This window comes from Dipteris shenzhenensis, chromosome 13 (assembly GCF_047967505.1).
Source record: "Dipteris shenzhenensis isolate YYH24624 ecotype China chromosome 13, Dip_SZ_1.0, whole genome shotgun sequence".
Taxonomy (NCBI): domain Eukaryota; kingdom Viridiplantae; phylum Streptophyta; class Polypodiopsida; order Gleicheniales; family Dipteridaceae; genus Dipteris; species Dipteris shenzhenensis.
In genome coordinates this window covers 54,851,645-54,875,570 of record NC_141608.1, presented here as the reverse complement: position 1 = coordinate 54,875,570, position 23,926 = coordinate 54,851,645, and the positions used below count along the sequence as shown (strand labels likewise).

General features: G+C 42.6%; 1 pseudogene; it reads left to right on the top strand.

The window, feature by feature from the left end:
• The first annotated feature begins 1,098 nt into the window (after positions 1-1,098).
• On the top strand, positions 1,099-2,020 carry LOC147895603 (uncharacterized; annotated as a pseudogene).
• Positions 2,021-23,926: the final 21,906 nt, after the last annotated feature.

Here is a 23,926-nt window from a genome sequence, read left to right as displayed (position 1 = left end):
ACCAAATATAGAGTGGCTCCCAAATGGGTAGGGAGAGGAGGAAGTGCCTCCTTTGTGACTTATTTGATTCCACCTCAAGAGGCTTGTATTAGTTTTCTATTGTACTTTGGTGTAGAACCTCATGCTAGACATAAGGCCAGCCCCTCTTGTATTCATCAATTTTCAAGTAATATAGTCATCTCTACCTTTCTTTGAAAAGTAAAGGGCATGTTTATTTGTCTCATGTACATCTATTTTAGTTTTTTGTAAACTAAAATCACAAGATTGAGATGCTATTCATGATTGGGAAATATGTACTCCACAACATGACACCTTATCATTGCTTTTGTTCTCTCTTACTATTGTTTCGATGGCTCTTATGTTCAACTTTACACTCATGTCAACCATGATCACCTTTAGTTAATCTTCTTTGCCTTTCATTTTGGTTTCTTAAGATGTTTATATTGTTGCTTGATTTACTAGCTTGCATGTTTTGCTTGGTTCATTGAGGGGGAATTTCATTTTTGCAGATTCTTCATGGATCCAGGCTCTTCCTCCGATCCATTTGCATACGCCACTTGGATGATGGAGATGATTAACCATTTTGGGTGCCATCCTGATCCAGTGGAGCTAACAGAGTATATGTATGCCCATCCCCCTCCTAGACTCCCAGGTCACACCGCGCCCCCGAGTATACAAGCCTCTCCATTGCCGTCTATGCCTTCGAGTCCGGCGAGACCTCCTAGAGCTTCTCCTCTTCCATGCTCACCGAGGAGACATACCCCTGTGCAGACACACTCATGCACACCCTCCCAGGTACCGTCACGTGAGGGCTCACGGGCACCATCACATGCTTCCTCACAGCCACAATCACGTACATAGTCACGTACAGCAACTCCTACTCATGGCTACTCCCATAGTACGGATGAGAGCCGATGCCGCAGTAGGGAGAGCGGGAGTGGAGGATGCGGCGGGTGCTTTGGCGGGGGGGGTAGTAGGGCACGCGGTGAGAGAGGGCATAGAGGGAGGCATGTGCGGGGAGACAGTGAGGAAGAGGAGGAGGTGAGAGAGGAGGAGGGAGTGGTTTTCTACGATGTTACGGATAGGGGCGGGGTAGTGATGGATGCGAGAGGGAAAGAGGTGATGGAGTATATGCGGGGGGTAGTTTCAAACATGTACAGAAATTGTTTTATAAAATTTAAAGATCAGGATAGCCGATTAGTTAGGGAGGTCCTAGAGTCTGTACATAGTCGGTACCCCAATCCCCCACGAGCGACATTCTCGGATGTATGGGGGAGGATGCGAATAAGGGAGATCTTAAGTAATAAAAGATCTCACCTTAAGAAACTCGTGTACGATGATGTGGTCAATGTAGCTGCAGGTGGCTACCCTTGTGAGAAACCTGCCACTGCGCACAAACACGAGTGGAAGGAGGCAAAGAAGCGAGCAAAGGGTGGCGTGAAGAGCAGGCAGCATGTGGAGGCACGACGGATCCATATGGAGACCATTGGATCGTCGCATTTCGGATCTGGCGGCGTCGAGTCGTGGGAGGCAGAGTTCGTAAGTAACTTGCCACTTTATTTGATTGTTTACTTAATTCATTGATTCTATGATTGTTTTGATCTTACAAATTATCTTGATTATGTTACAGCGACGGGTTATGGGGAGGAGGCCCACAGCCCACGAGACTGGGTATGCTCGCTGGCATAGCAGACGTGACACGTGGGCCATCTTCAGAACCAAGGGACGTATTACGGAAGCGCAGTTTGACGCGGCCATGAGACCATACGGTTGACAGGTACTTGAAAACTCTAAATGAATGATTTTGGTTTATTTAATTACATATATATGTATACTTACATACGATATATTACTTGAACAGGCACAAGCTGCTGATGCTCCTACCCATGATGATCCACCCGCCACTGCTGATGTTCCTGCCACTGCTCCCGTTGGACATGAGCACTACTCATCGGAATATACCGATGTGAGCTCCTCTGATCATGGAGGGAGCAGAGGGTCTTCGTCATGCTCTGATTAGTGGTCAGAATAATGTCGGATGTGGTTGTATATAAATTTTTGTAACTGAAGCCATGGGCTTTTTTAGACCTCCCTATTTGACCTTGTATATATTTGTTTCTAATTGAGGCCATGGGCTACTTTGACATATGGACTCCTTGTACACATTAAATTTTGATAGTAATATTGAATCGTGAATTGATAGTATGTTTGTCTTGAATTGTGTATTGACAATGTATGCTGTTCTTGAATCGATAATGAATCATGTTGTTCTTGATTGTATGCTGCTCTTGAATCATGTTGTTCTTGAATCGATAATGACACCGCATGAAATCTAAATCTTCCTCGTCGATGGTGCAATGCACCAAAAAAAAAATCCAGAGAGTGCCTTTGGGTGCTGAATGCTGGAACAGCATCCAGGTACCCAAAAGCACTCTCTGGATTTTTTTTATTTCTCTGTAATTGCGTGTAAAAGCGCGTTAAATCTGTCAAAATCGCGTTTATATTCGCAGGTGGTCTGTTAAAACCGCGTGTATATTTGCAGGTAATATGCAAAAATGCGTGTATTGACTCGTGTATTCGCGTGACTGACTGTCTCTGTATACGCGCAGTTACACGCATGTCTTTGGCCGCGATGATACATGTGCTATTACACGAGCCCGGCATTTTTTTTTCACAAGTCATTTCGTGCGGCTAGGAGCGCGGGTATGAGCCCGATCCCTTGTAGTGAAAAGACCACGAAGGTAATGTATTGGTTGTCAATCAGTGTTTCAGACTCAATGATTGTGCATATACAGGATGCAAAAACGCCGAAGGAGGCATGGGATACATTGGTGAAGATGTACAGCACCAATACCACTGCACGAAAGATGCAACTCAAGCAAGAGTTGCATAATATGCAGAGGAATAAGCTAAGCATAAACGAGTATTCCATGAAGGTTAAAGGCCTTGCACATTCTCTTGGCTCAATTGGAGCACGTGTTGATGATGAAGACTTAGTGTTTGTTACCCTGAATGGTCTTGGAAGAGAATATGCATAATTTCAAACATCCATTGGAGTCCGTGAGACCTTTCCCGATTTTCAGGAACTTGTTGCTCTCTTGTTTAGTGAAGAGCAAAGAAATGGTGGTTCAACCACAAGAAGTTCTCAAGGGTTTGTATTCTACTCAAATCAGGATAAAGGCAAAGGTAGAGGAAGAGGTTGTTTTGGTGGCCGTTCAAGAAATCAAAACTAATAGCAACAACAAGAAAACTAGTTCTATGGAGGAGGATGTGGTAACTCTAGAGGCAGGGGCAGCCAAAGAGGACGAGGCTCATGGCAAAGGAATCAACAAGTAGATATCAATACAGAGTGCTATTATTGTGGGAAGCCTGGAAATAAAGAGAAGACCTGTTACAAAAATCAAAATGACATCAGAAATGGAAAGTTGCAGCAAAGCAACTATGCATCATCCAGTCGGCATGATGATGACAGAAATGAGCGCCTCTCTGTGATGCAGCACATGGTTAACTCCATGATAGAAAATGCAGCAAATTGTAAAGATGTATGGTTTGTTGATTCAGGTGCTTCTCACCACATGACCAATCATGGTGAGTGGTTCAGTGATGTCAAAAACTTGGAAAAACCAAGTTATGTTGAAACAGGTGATGATACTGCTCATCCAATTGCACAGGTTGGTAAGGTGCCATTGGCTATGCAGAATGGAAGAACAAAGTACTTGTCAGATATACTTCATGTTCCAAACATCACCAAGAACTTGGTCTCAATTCACCAAATGGTAGAGCAGGGTTTGCAAGTCAAATTTAACCCTGATGAATGCTTTGTAAGGATTTGAAAAATCAGTGACGCTTGGTTGCAAAAGGCAAAAGAAATGGCAAAATGTTTACCTTGGATGCTGATATCCCAAAGGTGTAGGCTGCTATGCATGGAAGAGGTGTCATTGTAGATATTGAAATATGGCACAAGTGCATTGGGCACGTGAACATACAAAGGCTAAAATTTATGTAAACATAGAGTATTGTTGCACATTTGCCAAAGTTCAGAGTGGATGGAATGAAAAAGGTATGTGAAGCATGCCAAATGGGCAAACAAGCTAGACATGCATTTCCATGCAATGTTGAAGTAAGCAACAGGGCTTTGGAAGTGATCCACTCTGATGTGTGGACAACCAAAGCTGCTTCTCTTGGTGGATGCCATTATTATGTGAGCTTCATTGATGATCACACAAGGAAAGTATGGGTCTATTTTATGAAGCATAAAAGTGAAGTGTTCAACCACTTCAAAGCCTTTAAGGCTATGGTTGAAAAAGAAAAGGGCATGCAGATAAAAGTGCTAAGATCTGATGGAGGGGAAGAATTATTTCAAAAGAATTCAGTGACTATTTGAAAGAGCAGGGAATTCAGAGAAAATACTCATGCAGATCTACCCCTTAGTAGAATGGGGTTGTAGAAAGAAAGAACAGGCACATTGTAGAAGTTGCAAGGGCTATGCTAAATGAAAAGAAGATACTTGATTATTTTTGGACTAAAGCAGTAGCAACTGTTGTGTATATTATGAACAGAACCCCCACCATGTAGTTGTCCATGGCATGACGTCTAAGGAAAAGTATACAGGTAAAAAACCAGATATTTCACATTTTAAAGTATTTGGTTGCATTGCTTATGTTCATATCCCTAATGAGAGGAGAACTAAGCCGGATCCAAAGGTAGAAAAACGCATCTTCATTGGATATTCTTTGTAGCAGAAAGGGTACTGTTGTTATAACCCTTTCACTCGTAGGATGCATGTGAGAAGAGTGTAGTTTTTTATGAAATGAGTTGTTGGTATGGTTCATCAAAAGTTACAGAAGATGCAGATGCAGGAAATGGCAATGCTGCTATGAATGTAGAGTAGTAATCACAAAGTCTGAGTGGACCTGGTGAGTCCTCAGCTAATGGATCCAATGCATGGACAGGGAAACTGCGATCTAGTGGTTCTACTGATGGCAGTCCAGATAGTGGTGTATAGTTATCACGTAAAGGGAAGGAGAAGGTGGACCCTCCACCTATCTTTGATGTCTCATGTGGACACTCTCATATTGATGGAGAGTCAAATGGATCAGAAATGAGCCTTAATGAGGAACTTGGAACTCCTTTAGTGGTTACTCCAGGTGTAAGAAAAAGCAGGAATGTAATTAAGACTCCTGGAGGTGATGCAGGTACACGTAGGTCCACACATGTTAAGTATCCTATTAATAGGCTAAGATATGACGTTTTTTTAGCCCATCATTATGCATATATGGTCAAAATCCTAGAAGAACCAGAGCCAACTTGCTTCAAGGAAGCATTTTCAAAGAAAAATTGGGAGGCAGCCATGGATGAGGAGATGGCAATCTTGGATGCAAACCACACTTGGGAGTTGATGCCTTTACCTCATGATAAGAAGGCGATTGGCTGCAAGTGGGTATATAAGGTGAAGCACAATGCCGATGGGTCTGTGAGCAAGTATAAGGCAAGGTTAGTTGCCAAAGGATATGCACAGACATATGGCATCAATTATGAGAAAATCTTCAGTCCAGTTGCAAGGATGGCAACTGTGAGAGCACTAATTGCTATGGCTATTGCAAAAGGATGGTCTTTGCATCAAACGGATGTAAATAATGCCTTCTTGCATGGTGATTTGCAAGAAGAGGTCTATATGATGCAACTAAAAGGTTATCAAGATGATGCATAGCCCCATTTTGTTTGCAGGTTGCGCAAAGCCTTATATGGCTTAAAATAGGCACCCAGGGCATGGTCAGACAAGATAGGGCAGTATCTTGTTACCATTGGATTTCAGATTTCCAATGCAGATTTTTCACTTTATGTGAAAAGAACAGATAGAGGGATTGTGCTGGTAGTCATCTGTGTGGATGACTTGATTGTTATGGGTGACAGTGATGCAGACATTGATGATGTGAAGCTACTTTTGAAGCAAAAGTTTGAAATGAAGGATTTGGAGAAATATGGTTGTTACAAAGGTAGTATGGTTTGGATATGTTGTCTAGGTATGGGATGATAGGTTATAAGTCCATCTCTGTTTCATTAGAATAGAATGTGAATCTCAGTACAGAAAAAGGAGAGCTTCTTGAAGATGTCATAGATGCATAGTTGGTAGTCTAATATACATGACTATCACCAGGCTAGATTTGAGCCATGCTATTGGATTGGTGAGTTAGTTTATGCAAGCGCCGAGGAAGCCACATTTGGATGCAGCTAGGCGCATATTGAGATATGTGAAGTCCACTTTACAATATGGACTTTTTTATGAGACTAGGTGTCTAATACAGGTACATGGATACACAAATGCTGATTGGGCTAGTAGTATCTCCGATAGGAGATCTACTAGTGGATTTATGTTTTCCCTTGGGAGTGCTACCATCAATTGGAGTAGCAAGAAGTGGCTGACAATTGCCTTATCGAGCAAAGAGACTGAGTAGGTGCAGCTATGGTTGCATGTGAGGTAGCTTGGTTATAGAAGCTACTTGCTAATACTTTTCCTTCTTCACTCAGACCTTCCTTTCCATAACCCCTGTTGAGAGTTCATGCTCAACATCATGTGATCATGTGTGCATAGCACCATCACGTGATCATATGTGCATAGCACTAACCTTATAGAGTGCTATAAAGGAAAGGGTTAGATCCCCTAACCCTAACCCTAAAAGGGTTTGTATATATTCTATTTTTTCAACTAATTCTAGTGTACAGTTAGTCATTTGTGGTGTGCTCTCTAGCTGTGCCCTCTCTCCTCATCTCCACTCTTCTCCTCTCCCCTCTTCATATTTTGTCATGGTATCAGAGCTTCCTTGTCTTCCGCTGAGACATTGAGTTTCTTGAGAGTGTGAGAGAGATTGTGAGATTGAGAGTTCTCTTGAGTGATTGTGAGATTTTTTCCCTTCACTTCCGTTGAGAGAATTTCTGTCCATTGAGAGAGATTTCCGTCGAGAGAGAGTCAAGCCCTTGCTCCGTCAAGGCACAAGACCTTGTTCCCCGTCAAGGCAACAAGCCCTCTTTCATGAGGCATCTTCATCTCTCAGCTAGCTCTCATCGTAGAGCTCCTTCTCCTCTCCGATTTGGTTCAAGAAGCTCATCATTCCAAGCTGTGGAGACTCAGATATGGTTATTTTCATGAGAGGTTCATTCATGAGTTTAGAGCTCGAGATTTCTTGTAAGGTTCTATGTCAAGGAGGGGGTTCTCTCTACTCTCGAGCTACTTCACTAGCAGTGAGCTCCAAAGCACAAGAGGAGACCCAGCAGTTCACAAACTGCTGGTAGAGACTGTTTCCACCTACAACAGCTACAACACTTGAGGCGGCTCAAGGTGACGAGAGGCTATTCCATCGATCGATCTCCTGGCTGCTCTCTCCATACGCAGCTACTCCGAACTCCAATGAGCTCGACAAAGCTTCAACGGGCTCCTCGCTGCAAACAAGAGGCTCCTCCAACGGACAGCGCACCTTCAGCGCCAAGCTCCTAGCTTAACGAACGCCATTTTCGACGTAGCCTACCTTCCAAGCGGCTCTCCCACTCTCCACAGGCGGCCTCTTCTATAGCTCAACGGGCCCTTCTTGTAGACGCAACTCCTCCAAAGGCTCCTTCGAATTTAGCAGCGACGACCACAGCAACATCTCCTCCAATAGACTGGCCCCTCTCAGTGCTCATGCGCCTTCAACAATGGCGGCTCTACTCCTTCCTTCAGCGTCTGCTCTACGATGCGCGGCTTCAACTCCATAAACAGGCAGCTCCAAGCAACGTGCGGGCGTCCTCGCTCTTCCAACGAAGGTCCAAACGAGCTCCCTCCAGCGCATCGCCGCCTCCAACAGCGTCTCTAGCCGCAACTGCACACTTCACAGCACAGAAGCTAGAGCCTCTACACCGAGCGGCGCCTCCTACAACGGGCTCGACGGCCGCCTCCATCGACGGAGAAGACGACGGAATCCAGAAGATTCTGTTCGAATCTTGATAGATTCTGACTTCCCACAGTGTGACACGTGGCCTGTGCGCCACGTCATCTTATCTACCACGTGTCAATCCTATCTGCCACATCATCAGCCTATCCACACTGCCACATCAGCATTGACACGTAAGCAGGCCACGTCATCTTGCCACGTCATTTTGCCATGTCACCTGCCACATCATCAGTGCCACATCACCAGGCCACGTCATCAGGCAACGTCATCAGGCCACCTCAGCACTGCCACCTCAGCAGTCCAGTCAGCACTGACCCTCTGCAGGCACAGTCCCTTGCCAGGCACACTGTGCACACACTGCATGTGCACACTCTTGCCACCTCAGCACAGAGCTTCACTGGCACACCTCTTGCTAAGCACAGTGCCACATCATCACTGCATGTGACTCACAGTGACACATCATCATTGAGCACCATTTGCACTCCTTTAGCCCCTCCACCTAGATCAAGTCATATCTCTTGATCCAGGAAGAATTTGAGGGTGCTCCAAAAAGGAAAGTCGCTCGTTTTTTCGTGCTCTACGCGCTCGTTACATCACGCGCACATTTCGGTGCAAGTTACACTCACATTTGAGCCTCGCCGACAAAACCACTTCCTTCACGCACATTTGCCTCTACATCGACGCATCTGACCCAGCACTTAAAAAGAACAAAAGAAAAGGAATTATTTGCTGCTCTTTCATCGATCGACGGTTGGTTTAGATCTAGATCAGAGTAGACTAGATCGCCATAGAGGGGACGCTTTGAATTGCCCAAGTTGCCAATCTAAGCCATGCCCAAAATTCCCGACTAGTACCTACTCGGAGTCAGTCCATACGCTCACATCCGATTTCACATCATTACATTACCTGAAACCTTACGTTCATCAGTTCAGTGAGTAGACTTCAGAGTTCATAGGCATTGCAGATTGATTCAGTGGGCAGATAGCACTTGATTTCACACACACATGCCACCATTGTAAAGCCTATTCGGCTATCTCACAGCATTGTGCACATCATTTTCAGCCTTGTAAAGCCTCTTGGCTATTCCCGGCATCATTGCCACAAGCCTTGTAACACAGATCAGATCTTATATACTGCAGTTCTATCTTCACCGACGGTACAAAGATTTCACTTGGCATCTTCAGTGTATTTGCAGTTGATTCATACAGAGTTTTCCAGGATACTTTTTGAGTACATTGTTTGCACCATGTCGACTAGCAACCTCAATCTGGAGGCATCTGCTAAGTTAGACAACTCCAATTACGGTACATGGAAATACCGAATGGAGACCATTCTTGTGCTTCAGGACAAATGGGAGTATGTCGATGGATCTATACCTAGACCATTGGCCGATCCAGCCACCAGTAGCTCTACTCCATCTGTTGTCACAGTACCAGCAACGGGATCTACATCGGGATCTACATCTACACAAATAGTTTCTGCACCAGTAGCAGATCCTGCCATTGCCCGAGCTCAAGCAGAATGGGATAAGAAAGACAAGTATGCCTATCACCTGATCAAGGAGAATGTGCAAGATGTCATTAGGACAGCTCAACACAGTCAAGACATCAAAAGAAGCATGGGATATGTTCGCAGCTCTCTACGAGTCCAAGAACACATCCAGGATTCTCACCCTGAGAAACCAGATCAACCAGAGTTTTCGCAATAGCAATGAAACCGGTCATGGTTATGTACTCCGCATCAAAGACTACAACAATCAACTTGCAGCAGCAGGAGAGACTATGAATCCCGCAGAAATGGTTCAAGTAATCCTGAATGGACTAGGAGAAGGATATGAGAATCTAGTCCAGAGTATTGCCATCCAACGGCAAATTCCAACACTGGAAGAACTTCAGTCAGTTCTACTTGGTGAAGAACTCAGGACTCAGGCCATTCAAGCATGTAAAGGTCATTCTAATGATCAGGCATTCACAGCTTCAAACAGAAGCAGAGGCAAAGGCAGAAATAGAGGTAGATCATATCAGAAAAATGGTCATCATCAACAAAGTCAAAATCAGCATCAGCATCAGCATCATCCTCAGCAACATCAGAATCAGCAAAGAGAAAATCATTCCAACCGAGGAAGATTCCAAGGACGAGGGAATGCATCCACCAATGTGTCAAACATTCAATGCAACTACTGTCACAAGTTTGGACACTATGAAAGAGATTACCGCAAGAAGCAGTATGACCAAGGCGATCAATCCAGCAGTAATCGAGGGAATTCCCGAGGAAGAGGAAATCATCGTGGTGGACATTCTAGTCACAGTCTTTTTGCAAATGAACATGGAAATATGTTTCTTGCAAGTGAGCAATTGCATCAGACTGATACAATGCACCTAGACACTGATTTCAATCCCAAAGAGGATTTCAGCTATCAAGTCGACCAAGTGGAACAGGATCCTTGGTACATCGACAGCGGTGCATCATCTCATATGACAAATCACCAGGAATGGTTCACAGAAATGAAGCCATTAGAAGGTCAAAAGAATGTCATCTACACAGCAGACAATACACCGAATCCGGTTCAAGGGACAAGTGTTATCCCTATGAACAATTTCACTGGTACAAAAGGATTAGTCAAAGATGTGCTCTATGTTCCGAAGCTCAGCAAGAACCTTTTGTCAGTAGGTCAAATGACGGAACACAACTACAAAGTCATCTTCGACGGTGATGAATGCACTATCAGAGACAAATCCAAAAGAGGTCAGCTAGTAGCAAAAGGTGTCAAGGAAGGACGCTTATACAGGATGCTAGCTACAGTACCAGATAAGCATGCCATGTCTGAAGCTCAAATGCAACAGATGCCACTATCTGCAAAATGGCACAAGAGATATGGTCATGTCAACTTCAAGTACTTGTTAGATCTCAGGAATCAGAATATGGCAATTGGGATTCTGAAGCTACAGTTTCTTGGAAAAGTTTGTGAAGCATGCTGCTTCGGCAAACAAAAGCGAACCAACTTTGTCAGAAGTACCTCTCGTGCACGAGGTATTCTTGATTTGATTCATACAGATGTATGGGGTTATGCCCAGACCCGCAGCATCAATGGTTCACTTTATTACTTGACCTTCATCGACGACTACAACAGATATTGTTGGGTCTACTTTCTGAAAGAGAAATCTGAAGTGTTTGCCAGATTTCAAGAATTCAAAGCCATGGTAGAAAACCAGACAGGCAGAAAGATCAAGGTCATGAGATCAGACAGAGGAGGTGAATACATGTCTTCAGCATTCATGAACTTTTGCAAAAATCATGGCATTCGAAGACAATTCACATGTGCAGATACTCCTCAGCAAAATGCAAGAGCTGAAAGGAAGAATGGGACTTTAGCAGACAGTGCTAGAGCAATGCTTAGTGAAAAGCATCTTCCGAATCAGTATTGGTCAGAAGCAATAGCTACAGCTAACTACTTGCTTAATCGGCTTCCTACCGAACCGATACAAGGTATGACTTCTTATGAAGCATTCACTGGACACAAGCCACGCATTGGGCATCTCCGCATATTTGGTTGCATAGCATATGCCCACATACATGATGATCATCGCAGGAAATTGGATGCAAAGTCACGCAAATGCATCATGGTTGGCTACAGTGAAGAAAGCAAAGCATACAAATTGTATGATCCCATCAACGGCAAAGTCATTATCTCCAGAGATGTAATCTTCAATGAGGAATCAGAATGGAAAACCTCACCTACACAGGAGATAGAAGCATCGACTTCACAGTCATCTACAGAACAGGTTGATGAAGAAGAGCAAGAATTGCCAGCAACACCCCAAGCAGCGCCACAGCAGCTCAGACGGTCTACTAGGGAAAGCAGACCACCAGCCAGATTGACATATGCTCAGAAAGGCAAAGCAATTCAGGTGGAAACCACCAACTATGCTCTTATGACTACCATCATGGCTACAGAAGAGCCAGTGTACTTCGAAGACGCAGTAGACAAGCCAGAATGGCAAACTGCTATGAATGAAGAAATGGATGCTTTGTATTAAAATAACACTTAGGAATTATGCGACCTTCCACCAGGAAAGAAGGCCATAGCCAACAAATGGGTATACAAAGTGAAGTACAATCCAGATGGCAGTATTCAGAGATACAAAGCCAGATTAGTTGCAAAAGGATTTGCACAACAATATGGCCAAGATTATGATGAGACTTATGCTCCAGTAGCAAAGATGGATTCCATACGGTTCTTGATATCACTAGCGACACTCAATAAATGGAATGTGTATCAGCTAGATGTCAAGAATGCATTTCTCAATGGTTATCTAGACGAGGAAGTCTACATGCAACAACCAGCCGGTTATGTTGAACCAGGAAAGGAGAACAAGGTTTGCCATCTCAAGAAAAGTCTCTATGGCTTAAAGCAAGCACCCAGAAGTTGGTACAGCAGAATTGACAAGTATTTTGCTGATCTAGGATACATGAAGTCCAATGCAGATCATACTCTCTACTACAAAGTTCAAGGGGAAGATATTACTATTGCACTTTTGTACGTAGATGATCTGATTGTGACAGGAAGCAAGGATAGCTTCATCAGAAAATTAAAACAAGACTTATCTGCAGAGTTCGACATGAAAGATCTTGGACTTATGCACTATTGTCTTGGAATTGAGTTCTGGAGAGATTCAGATAGCACATTCATGAGTCAGCTCGAGTATGTTGACAGTCTCCTGAAGAAGTTTCATATGGCCGATTGCAAGATTGCTGCCACTCCCATGGAACAGAGTTTGAAACTTACTAAAGATTCAGAAAAGCCTACAGTCAATGACAGATACTACAGGCAACTCATTGGATCTCTTATATATCTGACAATCACACGGCCAGATATTTGTTATACAGTAAGCTCACTAGCACAGTTTATGGCAAATCCAAAACAGTCTCACTGGAATGCAGCCAAAAGAGTCTTGAGATACATTAGAGGTACAAGAAAATTTGGGATAGAATACAGAGGAAGTCATCCACGGTTGCATGGATACTGTGACAGTGACTATGCTGGAGATCATGAGACCAGGAGATCGACACAGGGATATGCATTTTTCCTTGGTCAAGGTGCTATATCATGGTTGTCAAACAAACAGCCAACTGTTTCTTTGTCTTCGACTGAAGCAGAATATAGGGCACTCACTACAGGTGCATGTGAGGCTATATGGCTCAGAAGACTATTGTCAGAAACAGATTACTTTGATGAGTCAAAGCCAACAACAATATACTGTGATAATCAATCGGCTCAAGCATTGGCCAAAAATCCAGTATATCACTCCAGGACAAAGCACATTGATGTCAGAGACCACTTCATCAGAAAAAGAGTGTTACTTGGTGACATCACACTGCAGCATTATGATAGCAAAGAAAATGTTGCAGACATCTTTACCAAACCACTCGGTAAAGAGCTATTCGAGAAACACCGACTAGCTCTTGGTTTGATGCAGAGGAAGGACATTCCCATTAAAGGGGTGTGATGGAATGTAATGCTCAGTCCTTCTTCGATTCCCCAGAATCATCATCTTGAGGGAAGGCCTACTTCATGATGTTGATCTTGAGGGAAGGTGTTGAGAGTTCACGCTCAACATCATGTGATCATGTGTGCATAGCACCATCACGTGATCATATGTGCATAGCACTAACCTTATAGAGTGCTATAAAGGAAAGGGTTAGATCCCCTAACCCTAACCCTAAAAGGGTTTGTATATATTCTATTTTTTCAACTAATTCTAGTGTACAGTTAGTCATTTGTGGTGTGCTCTCTAGCTGTGCCCTCTCTCCTCATCTCCACTCTTCTCCTCTCCCCTCTTCATATTTTGTCACCCCTTTGACTAGATCCGCGTTCTGAACTTCCCGTGGTCTCTGAGGTTGCTACTGTGGCCGTGTCCTCATCAGAGCCACTTTACACTATCACCTTATCCTTGCCCTTACCCACTTTAATCGCTTGCTTTCTAATTGGGTTGTTCTGGGGTTTCGGATTCTGTGACGTTCCAGCTTGACCCTCTCTTTCTCTTTTGCGCAACTCTCGCGTGATCGCCTTAGCTTGCATTTAGCTTGCATGCGAGTAATCGCGTTCAAGGACACTTGAGCAATGCGTTCGCCTTCAATACCCAACAAATTGAGACTTGTCGTCCTTGGGTTTGAAGCATCGACAGGTGCTCTTCGCATCAAACAATGTTTGTACAAGTGGTCTATACCATAGCCACTGCACAATGGAACATTGGCAGCAACTGCAGTCGTAACTGGCGATGCATTAGTGTGTCTGTATGGACAATCCTTGTAATAATGAGGTCCCGCGCATCCATAGCATTGGACTGGTTGTCCCGCTTGCGCTTTCTGTGGACACTCATTCACCTTATGTGGTCCATTGCACTTGTAGCATTGGATCGGAGGTCTAGTGTTTGTGTTATTCATATCCCTAGCCTTGGCATTCACTGGTGCTATTTGGTACACTGGGATATGTTGATCACCTTGAACAACATAATGGCTAAGATAACTCATGTATTCGTCATCCTCTTGCATGGTAATCAGTTGTTCAGTGTAGGTCTCGGTGATCCATGGGTCAGGTTCCATCCATCCTTGGGACATTTCTTCCACCATCACTTGATTCATAGGCATAATTCGTGGTGGCGGTGGTTGGGGTCCTAGGATTGGTGGTGGCAATGGCACATTTTGTGATTGATATGGTATGGATCTAACATTACTAGCTCCAGGGACAAATTGATTCGATTGTACTGGTGGAGCTGGCAATGCTAGTTGTTGCGGCCTTGGTTGATACGACTGTGTTTGTGCTGGCGGCAACACTCTGGGGTACCTACACTGCGATGTTTCGTGATTCCCCCATCTATTACAGTGTCCGCACCATAATGCTGGTGGTCTTGCTCTTAATCTTGGACATTCGTTCGATGGATGATTCCCCAAGCAAACACTGCACCATACCATGTCTCTTCTAGGGTACAAGTGCGCATTCCCCTGGTAATCTCGATAAGCTGCATTCTTCGATTGAGGATTTAGCCTTGCGACTATTAGGTCTGCAAGCTCATCTATGTTCAAGTCCTTGGCTTCCTTGGACTGCTCCTTGGAAACCCTGGACGAACTCGCGTCAGGATCTTTGGATCCCATGATTGAGGGTACACATGTATTAGTGGCTTCATCGCCCTCTCTCATGTTATCGCCCAGCCTGATCGCCTCTTTACTGCATGTCTCAAAGGATGTTATGTTTAGCACTATAAGTTGATCATGCAGCTTAGAACTTCTCAACTCTAATAAAAATCGAGGTAAGAGTTGTTTGTCACTGAGCCTTTCATGAGGCTCACACCTTGCGTTCAAATGTTTGATTTTCGCAATATAATCCTGCAAGGAATCTTTACCCTGCTTTACTTGATTCAAATTGGTTGACAGGGCTCCACTTCGGACCTTTTGGAGAATACTCCAAAATGAACGACCCCCTCAAGGTATCCCACGTATTCTTCTCCTCATCCTTAAGTGCTCGATACCATGCACCTGCCTTGCCATCCAATTGGATTCCAAAGGCTCCAATCTTGTCGCCATCGGAGACATCTCCAAAGGCTGCACATATCTGCTCAAATCGCTCTACATAGGTGATTGGATCACCTTCCCCATGGAACTTCGTGATTAATTTGGCAATGGTGATGGATCTATTCCTAGACCCATGATTATCCCTTACTGCAGGAAATGCAGCTGGCGCTGGCGCCCCCCTTCCTATTGCTTGGACCAACGTCCTAAGCGCATCATCCGACAAGACGGTCTGATGAATAGGAGGTGGTTGTTGGTAAGGCATCTGTGGTGGATTTGGATATGTATAATTCGGTTATGGTAGGTTGTAGGCTTGCTGGGGTTGGACAGGTCTTGTGTACTGTCGCATGTGAGGATCCACAAAATATGAGGTGCTCGGTATTTCATGTGGTGGACTCACCATTGGACGAGTTTGCGTGAATGTAGGTCCTACCGACACTGGGTTGAACCTAGGTGTCGGCCCTTGAAAAGCCATGGTCGTAGTTGGTGGTCGTGCCATTGGAGGTCTATCTTGGAAATATGGCACTGGTCCTGGTGGTTGAGGCATTCTCTCAACATTTGCCTCCCTCTATTGTGTGTTCGTATATGATCTATAACTCCATTGAGGATCAGATGGTCCTGCTTCTGAATCAAATCGAAAGGTTGGTCCACCCTCAGCGTGTAGGTTTTGGGCTTGTAGATCATGGGTAGAGGGTGGTGTCATCACCCTTGCCGTGTGTTCTGTAACATCAGGGAACCCTAAAGTCACCGTGTTTTTTCGAGCCAACATATTCATGTCATCTACATTATCAAAGAGTTGCGCTCGTGGGTCGAACCTTCCAAAGAAATTTGAAATTCCTTCGTAAATCCTACTGGAGGTCGACTGCGTTGGGGACTGAGTCCCTATGTTTTGAGCGATGGATACTTGAATTTCCCTAGGATTGGCCGTGTTATCATCCATGCTCATGGTGTCATCTGTGCTTGATGTGTCTTCAAATAACGGTCCTAGCACAGATGATGTGCTGTTTAGTGAAGATCTCTGCCTAGCAATTAGACTTGAGCCCAAAATGACCTCTAGGTTTACGTTCGAAGCGCTATCTTCTGGAACAACTTCAGGTCCTAGGGTACGTCCAGACCTAAGGTGCATGTATGTAACTGAGGTTCAGGTTGTATTGGAATTTTGCTGACAATATGTTCAGGCTACCACTGTCAAACTGTGCAGTTATGGTGCAGGAAATTAATGCAACGCGCTACAATAATTATTGCAGTGCCCTGGAGGTTCTGGGCCTTACACTCTGTCAAACTGATCAGTGCACTTGTGCTCTGGGATTGCCTACTCTGTCTGTACCTGGTACAACTTTCTGATGCAAAAGGATTAATGCAACGCGCTGCAATAAGCTAATGCAGCGCCCTGGATACCTTGAAGCCTGGTGCTAGTCTAGCTGTTCAATCACTTCTGTCTAGGCAAGGCATGAAGACTTTCAGTGAATATGCAAGCTCAACTTCTCCTGATGCAATGATTTAATGCAGCGTGCTGCGATAATTATTGCAGCGCCCCGGAATTTCGACCTTGGTTGACTATCTGAGATGAATATGACCTTGATCAGTTTATGACAACACTTACACACACTCAAGATGACTCAGTTCAAATGGTCACGCTGTAATAAATTATTGCAACGCCGATGCATTAACAGGTATTTTGACAGGTTGGTGAGTGATTAAGTGTGAAAGATTCGGGTTCAATGTATCAAGACCAGTTTTGGAAAAAGTCAACTCTTGGTAATGCAGCGCCGATGCATTAACAGCTGGCAGGTCGGTGCATTAAATTTCTGACAGGTTAGGTGCTGACAGGTAGGTGACAGCTGTCAGTGACTGTTGGGAGCTTATTGCAGCGCCCTGGATTAATGCAGCGCCCTAGAACTTTATTGCAGTGCCCTAGAATCCGACCTCAGTTTGGACTGTTTGACTCATTTTTTTGTGTTTTTTCTGATCTGTTTTTTGTGCACAGTGATGTGTGAGTGCTCCTCTGACTACCTGAAGCAAAATAACACAAGAAATAACAACATTTAAACTCGAAATGAAAAATGATGGTTTTTGACCTCACAACCACTTCTTGGGTCAAATCTTGCCCAAAAGCTGACTGTGATAGGTCGTTTTTGATGTTCTAAGGCTAGTTTTTACAGATCTGAACTCAGAAAAACCAAAAACAACAAAACAAAAACTTGTTTTTCATTTTTTCAGCCCACAGGCCACTACACCTTCCCTACTCGCCTTTGCAACCAACTAACGGTTCAGAAAGGGTAAATGCGAGGAAAACAACAGTAAGAGACCAAAGCAAGTTGCCTACCTCCTCGGCAACAGCGCCAAAAGTTGTTAAGCCTTCTTCGACGGAGACTAACGTGTCGTGGGGATCTTGCAACGAGCCGCTTGAGGGTGCTCAATCCTTCAAGCCACTTCCTTGTGGGAGCTAGTCACTCGTGTCACTGCGATGGTGTCACGGGCATCGTCCTCAGATTCTACTCGTGCTACTACACGATCGTAAGGGGGAGAGGGGAGAGAATGAGAGGAGGAGAATCGTAAGCGTGGTGAAGGGGAAACGATCGTATGCGTAGCAACAATGGAAACAAATGGAAAGGAGAAGCAAGACTTGACACACAAGAGTGAAGGGAAGCAATGCTCTCTATTCCTTGTTTGCACCAAGAAGAATAAAGACCAAGTCAAAAGACTTGTCTTTTATACATGGGCCTTTTGAAGGGAGGCTCAACCCTAAACTTGCCCTAAGGCCTTTATTTCCTATTCTACTCCTTCTTGTGGCCCACGGCCTAGATAAATAGTTTACAAATGCATGGACTATGTTACTTGCATAACACAAACCCCAACACCTGATCCTGCATTTCAAAAACTTTGTGAAGAAATGCTACCTAGATTAGAAGAGCAAGCAGATAATTTTAGAGCCTAGAGGTTGGTGTCTAGGATATTGACAGTGCAAGGACATTCATGCAGAGGATCAGGTACGCATTGTCTTTATTTTGTGGTTTTGGAGTTTTTACATTTGTGTTGTGTGATTGTGTGAAACAACCCAAAATAAAAATCACCCTTTAGAATGAGATTTTGAATGTAAAAATTTTACCCTTTAGAATGAGATTTTGGAAAATTTTAATCATCTACCTTTGAAAATTTCCCACATGCTTTTACTTGATTGCTTGTTTGAAACTCACATTGAGTTGAAATATCCATACCTTCAAAAGTATCCAATCCTTTAAAGGTAGTGTGATGTCCATGAGGGTACCCATTTTGTACATCAACTGTGTCATTCTTTTATATAAGTTTTAATGAATAAATTGTATTAAGATGTTTTCATCAAGTTGATTGAGGCATGCACATTTTATCAACAAGTTATCAAATTGATTCTCATATAGTTAATATTCTTGATGTAGCACATATTTGGATGATCCTAATTCCAACTTGATATATTTTTTAAAGGTGGATTATATTAGTGCATGTTATTATGATAGTACAATGAATTATATTCTTTACCTTTCAAATTAGAACACATGCAAATTGTTGAAATCAATAAAGACAAAATGCATGCTTTAATTACTTAAAAATGAGGTGAATCTCTTCTCAAGAAAAAGTTGGTGTTTTCAAAACACCTTTGAAAGTTGGAGTACTTCACGTACATCATATGACAATGTCAACACACTCCAATGAAGTTTTGTGCACTTGATGTCAATGTATGTGTGACAAAAATGTGTCATATGCAATATATAAAGATGGACATATCTATAATTTATGTACAAAATTGTTATGCAAAATGTTCAAAGTCATCCAAATAGATCTGTAATAAAAAAGATGTTGCCTTGAAGATATCTGGGTAGGAGCTCAAACATACTCTTGAGTATGATTTGAGCCTACACAAAATGTGAACAACATTTTAGGAGCTAGAAATGTTGATGAAAGAAAACTTGGACAATTACATGCTGACAATGTGTTACTCATAATTTAGTACTTACTGTGATGGACTGGTGCACACAATGACCTCCAAAAAGAGAACATGGAAGGCACATTTGAACCTTGGAAAACCTCTTGCCAATAGGCATGATATCTATAACTATAAAGATTATACTCAGTGTGTATGGGCTTGCTAGACTCATAAAACTTTGAGAGGAGAGACATGGCAGTATCCAAGGTAAAAATTGACCAAGATCAAGGTAGAGTACAAAATTTGCCTTTGGATTTCCAACAATGTGCACCATATCCAAAACATGCATGGGAATGTTCTAACCATTCAGAACATGCCTCTCAAATTTTAACCTCAGTAGTAGTTTCTTCAAATGAGTTTTGGCTTCATGCATAGTGAATGTGCCTGTCTTTAAGCCAAGATGGACAGCCAATGCCATTGTTTGACCCAGTGAAAGCTTTGCATCTTGAATTTTATTTTCATATGCATCAAGTATTGCTATTTCCTTTGCATCAAGCTCCTCATATATAGATTGAAACCTTTTGTCCTTTTGTTGTTGTTGTTGCATCAATTCATCCATAGATGGCTTCCTTTCTGGAGTGGGAGGTATATGTACATCCCATGGAGCTTCAATAACTTCCCTTAGGTATCCATATAGATAGTTTTCCTTATTAATTGGTCCTTGCCCGATGCGATTTTTTTCCACATAGTCCTGGAGATTATAAGACACCTTTGTTCTTCCCAAGAATGGCCACAACACATCTTCAAGGTAGTGATCTTCCATCCCTCCAATCCATTGTTCAAAAGAGTTTGGAAATAAACAATTTCTTTTCTTATTCATGCAAGCTTTGTAAGGGTAGTTGTCCATTAATAACATGTTTGAAGAGTCTAGTGTAGGATAGTAATATCTCCATACATACCATAAAGGTTTGAAACATGCCGCAACATTTCTCTTATCAGGTCGCATCAAATTTTCCACTTGCAAGCAATTTTCTTGGCTCCATACCTTGAAAAATGGAAGCTTTTCTCTAGCTTCTTCCTCCATCAAAATGTACACTTTCATGACATTCTTAAATGTCATGGTCGACCATATCCCTACCCGAAACAAAACATTGCCTTTTTAAGGAATGACAACCATCCATGGCAAAATTGTACATATTTCCCACCACTATGACATCTCTTGACATCTGGCAAATAAGGATCATGTTGCCAAGTCTTTAAAAGGATGCCATTTGAATCCAAAATAATATACATATCTTTCTCTATCCACTTGATATGAGAATGCACCTGCACGTGCATTAGTGGTAGTTATTAGATTCCTTTCTTTAGTTTGTCAAGTATACTTCTAAAATTGATTATATTTAGAATAGATTGAGCAATCCACAAAAGGGGTTTAATTGTTTATGGACTTACGATAAATTTACACAAGTTTGGGGTTTAAAGGGTATACGAATACCTGATGAGTGCCTCTTGATTAATTGCATGATCTATCTAGGTTTTTTGCATAGTGATCCTTCCTCACACCACCCATCGAATGTCTCTATGAAATATACAAGTTTTTCATGGACTTATGAGAAATGTAGCTAAGTTGGGGTTTTAAAGGGTATATGAATACCTCTTGAGTGCCTCTGGAGTAATTGAATGATCTATATTGGGTTTTTGCATAATGAAACTTACTCACACCACCCATCACATGTCTCTAGAAATATCCAAGTTTTTGCACTATTCATGCTATAATTATCTTCATCCACCAAAATTGTTTAAGAGTATCTAGAGATGGGTCAAAATGGCTCCAAATATAATATAAGACCAAGGCAAAATGTGGTTTTTCCTGTCTTTTCAAACTTTCATAAGACCAAGGCAATTGAGTGCCTTCAAAAATACAACATTCAAATCTAAAATTAGAAATACCTCATCATGCTAATGTTTCAATGGTTGTTGAACTTAAAAATATAGAATTCAATTTATTTATATGCACTCTCTTTGCACCTTCATCAACTAAATGTTGTGTTATCTCACTAAAAATGTTTAGTAGATTTTAATATTACTAGGCCATAACAAAACAAGTGATTCATACATGGGTGTGCACACACACATGAATATTTAAAAAAAATTAGTGATGCATAATCATGTGCATGCATGTACAGTACTAGACACATACAAATAAACAAACAAGGAACTAGTGAAACTTGATAAGTAAATATTTTATGGGACAAAAATGTGAAAACTTATCATTCATTACAAAAAAAGGATTATACCAATACTCAAGTTAAAAAGTGCTCAAGTCATCCATGCATGATTGTACAATGACTTTAATAACTTGCCTGTTGCACCATATCCTTTTCTTTATCTTGTTTTTCAATAGACTCCATCCCATCCATCTCAACATGCTCAGTATTTTGAACATAGTGTTTTCATTAGGATCTCTATTATCATCATAGCCTTCTTGTATAACCATAGTACCCATCCCATCAATTTCAACATGATCCTCATTCTCAATCATGGTGTTTGCATTAGCATCTTCAATAACATCATCAAGGCCAACATAACCTTCTTGCATATTGAGCAAATTAATATCCTTTAAGCTTTCAGCAATATCTCTAAGGAAATCCATAGGTAATGGTTGAGCTTCTCTAAAAGGAGCTAATGGATTAGATTGGCCCAAGGAAACACTTTGACTTGCACTCCCCATCTTGCCACCCAAGATTTTATAGAAGGCATTGACTTCAGGCAAGCATTCAATCATCATAGAAGCATAACTTTCAAGTAAATCCTTCTCTGTTGATTTACTTACAAACACAATTGCCTTCCTCTCACTTCCCAACATTGTTTGGTCATTATGCTCACTCTGGCACCACCATCCAGAATGGCTTCCACCTTCCTTTGATGATACGATATTGGAATGATAGCATTAGAGTCGTCACTTTCAAAATATTGGCCTAACTTGTTAATAGGCACCATTGGCGTGTCATCTCCTAAGTTTGACTCCTCTTTTGTCCAATTCTCCTCATGAGCTTCCGTCATTGAATCGAGGTGTCCGTTCATCCAATCTGACAAGTCATGCCATAACGTGGGGTTTCCCCTTAACAATGAAGCAATTGGCATCTTGACTTCCATGGACAAAAATGCAACAAGTCTTGCGACATCCCTAGGTCCACCTGGCACTGTAATGCTGTCAGACTATCTCTCTATCTCATCATGAAGGTTGTGTAGACCCTCATGTCTCAATCTTTCCATAATTGGATCCTCTTCAAACATACGATCCATTAGCAGAGGTTCATCATTTGACATACGGTCTTCGTTCATTTCTGCTATGATGGACGGTACTTTGATTGGTGCTCTACTGGTTGGGTATTTCTGAGTTGATGGGAATTTAATGTCCATTGGTGCTCTGGTTTCAACTTGCGTCGCTTGACATTCTTCTACAAGAGCCTTGGCCTTCACCAAATTTTCCTTTTTCTGGATAGGATTAGGGTATTCGTGAAATCCACTCGGTGTATTTGGTCTTGGCTCTTTTGCTTCTTCGTTTCTTAGACCTTTGTCTCCTTTACCTCTTTGACTAGACCTACTTTCTGAGCTTCCTGTGGTCTCTGAGGTTGCTACAGTGGCTGTGTCCTCATCGAAACCACTCTGCACTATCACTTTATCCTTACCTTTACCCACTTTGATCGCTTGCTTTTTAGTTGGGTTATTTTGGGGTTTCAGATTCTATGATGTTCCAGCTTGACCTTCTCTTTCTCTTTTGCACAATTCTCACGTGATTGCCTTGGCTTGCATATGCGAGTAATCGCGTTTAGGGACACTTGAGCAATGCATCCGCATTCAATCCCTAACAAGTTGAGACTTGTTGTTCTTGGGGTTTGAAGCATCAACAGGTGCTCTTCGCATCGAACAATCTTTGTACAAATGGTCTATACCACAGCCACTACACAATGGAACATTGGTAGTGATTGCAGTCATAACTGGTGGTGCATTGTTATGCCTGTATGGACAATCTTTGTAATAATGAGGACCTACACATCCATAACATTGGACAGGTTGTCCAGCTTGCGCTTTTTGTGGGCACTCATTCACCTTGTGCGGTCCATTGCACTTGTAGCATTGGATTGGAGGTCTCGTGTTCGTATTATTCATATCCCTAGCCTTTGCATTAACTTGTGCTGTCTATTATACTAGGATATGTTGATCACCTTGAACAACATAATGACTGAGGTAACTCATGTACTCATCATCCTCTTGCATGGATATCGGTTGTTTAGCATAAGTCTCGGTGATTCTGGGATCAGGTTCACTCCAACCCTGAGACATATCTTCCACCATCACTTAATTCATCGGCGTAATTCTAGGTGGAGGTGGTTGAGGTCCTAGGATTGGCGGCAATAATGGCACATTCTGTGATTGATATGGCATTGTTCTAACATTATTAGCTCCTTGAATAAATTGATTCGATTGTAGTGGTGGAGCTAGCAATGTTAGTTGTTGTGGCCTTGTTTGG